The 2,609-nt window shown below is 49.8% G+C and overlaps 1 pseudogene; it reads right to left on the bottom strand.

Moving 5' to 3' along the window:
- Positions 1-1,381: 1,381 nt before the first annotated feature.
- Positions 1,382-2,263, bottom strand: LOC139013149 (polyadenylate-binding protein 2 pseudogene; annotated as a pseudogene).
- Positions 2,264-2,609: the final 346 nt, after the last annotated feature.

The raw sequence follows: 2,609 nt of genomic DNA, 5'->3' as shown, positions 1-2,609 counted from the left end.
TAGCATCTTCTCTGCTACATTTGCTGGCCATTCTATGCTTCTGATTTCTGCTCTGGCCACTTACTCTTTCTCTGTCCTGGACTCAAAATAGTGCATTCTGCTATCCCTTGCATCAACTGACTCCTCCCACTTTCTGGCTCATAGTCTCTCCTATGGTTCTTTCATATCACCTTGGTTTGTCTTTGGCCCAGTTCAATCTGCCCCCTTGACCTGTCCCAGTTAGAGCTTTATCTTATTACTAGAGGCCCAATGCATGAAATTCATTGCAACCCTGGCTGCCTCGTGGCCCCGCCTCCCGCCCACTGGTTGTTCCAGAAGGTCGTTCTGCCATCTGGTCTAATTAGCATATTAGCTCTTTATTATCCTACTAGAGGCCTGGTGCACAAAAATTTGTGCACTTGCGGGGGGGTCCCTCAGCCTGGCCTATGCCCCTTTGCAGTCTGGGACCCCTCGGGGGATATCCACCTGCTCCCCAGGGGATCGGGCCTAAGCTGGCAGTCAGACATCACTCTGGCAGCCCGGGAGCCCTTGGGGGATGTCCACTTGCCAGCAGGGAGCAGGCCTAAGCTGCAGTCGGACATCCTTAGCGCTGCTGAGGAGGCGGGAGAGGCTCCCACCACCACCACTGTGCTGGCAGCCGTCAGCCTGGCTTGTGGCTGAGCAGAGCTCCCCCTGTGGGAGCGCACTGACCACCAGGGGGCACCTTCTGCAATGAGCATCTGCCCCCTGGTGGTCAGTGTGTGTCATAGTGACCAGTCATTCCCAGTCTTTCTGCTGTTAGGGTCAATTTGCATATTACCCTTTTATTTTTTTATTTTATTTATTTTTTTTATTTTCAAAAACAACTTTATTCATGACACATTTTAAAAAAACTCCCACCTGCTGGAAATGAGCTAGAAAAATAAACAAAATCCACCTCCCACCTCCCTGTGCCCACTTCCTCCCATTCCCTCCAAATAAAAGGGGGGGAAAAAAAAAAAGCAAAGGGAAAAAAAACAAAACTGAAAAACAAAAAGAGTCACCAAACCCCCCAAAACAAGGTAGTGCATTTCCCCAGGGGGAAGGGGAATTTACACTGGAGCCGCTGGGAGCGGATCGGAGATCTTCCGGCTACAGAAACCTGCAAAGAAAGACACTCAAAACAGAAAAAGAAACACAAAAGGGAACAAAATAGATCACCAGGCAATCTGAAGGAACAGGGAGCCAGAAAAGAGGGGTGGGGTGGGTGGTTGACCTGGCAGGACAGGAGCAGGCAGGAGGGTACTGTGAAAGTGAGGAAGATGGAGGGAAGATAACAAGCAGAACAGTTTGGTGTCCTTCCAGAGCCCTGGGTTTAAAAACAAATCCCTCCTACCATCCATGCCCACCTACCCTTGAGCAGCCTCCAAAGGGGTGAAGTGGGACAGGGAAACAGTGGGAGCAGCTTGCGCAGTTGAGTCGAGTCCATGGCGAATCCCCAGAGTGAATAAGCAGCCCCCTGCCCCACACCCTGGGCCTTCCTCTACTCCCCAAAGTAGGTCCCTCCTCAGCAGTTAGTTATGGGATTTTCCCCCCTCCCACAGTATATCTTTTTTTTTTTTTTAATATTTTTTTTTCCATCAAGGTCATCTTCTGTTTTCTTTTTTTTTTTTTTAATTCTTTTTTTTTTTCCTTCTTTCCTCTTTTTTTCCTCTCTCTCCTCCTAATACACACTTTTTTTAGTAAGAGGAATACCATGAAGTCGCTCTAGCCCAGCCCCTGTAGACACGACCCCGGGGCCTGCTGTTAAAACCACTGTAGAATTGAGCTCGGGAACTGTTGTAGTTGGTGGTCCGGGCACGGTATCGGGCTCGTGGGAAACCCCGGTCTGTTGTGCTGATCCCTGGTCTGTTGGTTCGTTTTGGGATTACCTTGATTTGTCTTCCTCTAACTAGGGATTCATCTAAGGCCAGGGAAGTCGTCACTGACTCTTTGTCTGAGAACTCTATATATGCAAACCCTTTGGGATGGCCACTAAATTTGTCACAGAGTATGGTAACACAGTTGACTGAACCACAGCCATGAAAGTGTGCTTCCAGCTCTTCTGCTGTTGCACCATAGTCCACATTGCCAACATAGATGGAACGGGCATCAGCCTCCATCTTCTCTTCGATAGACATGATCACTGGGCCAGCATTGCCTGGAGGTGGACTCATATTCATCTGCTTCTCCACCTCGTTCTGCAGCTCTTTTAGCTTCTCGGCTTCTTCCTCCATCTCCCTGACGCGAGCTTTAATCGCTTCCAGCTCCTCCGAGGCGGGGGATTGCTCCAAATTCTCAAATCCCGGTAGGTGAAATCGGCCAGTCAATCAACACGCGTCCCACCTCCTCTCAAGTCCTTAGGTAGCAATACCCATATTACCCTTTTATTATATAGGATAGAGGCCTGGTGCATGGGTGGGAGCCAGCTGGTTTGCCCTGAAGGGTGTCCCGGATCAGGGTGGGGGTCGCCCCTGGGGTGCCTGGCCAGCCTGTGTGAAGGGCTGATGGCTGTTTGCAGGCTGGCCACACCCCCTGGTGACCCAAGCTCCCAGCCTCTCCTTTTTTTCTTTTTTCTTTTCTGGGATTTATTTATCTTCTATAATTGAAGC

This window comes from Myotis yumanensis, unplaced genomic scaffold, assembly GCF_028538775.1.
Source record: "Myotis yumanensis isolate MYYU_CA2020_CCGP unplaced genomic scaffold, mMyoYum1.0.hap1 SCAF_6, whole genome shotgun sequence".
NCBI classification, from domain to species: Eukaryota; Metazoa; Chordata; class Mammalia; order Chiroptera; family Vespertilionidae; genus Myotis; species Myotis yumanensis.
Note: the sequence above shows the minus strand (reverse complement) of the source record. Positions and strands in the feature narration are given on the sequence as shown.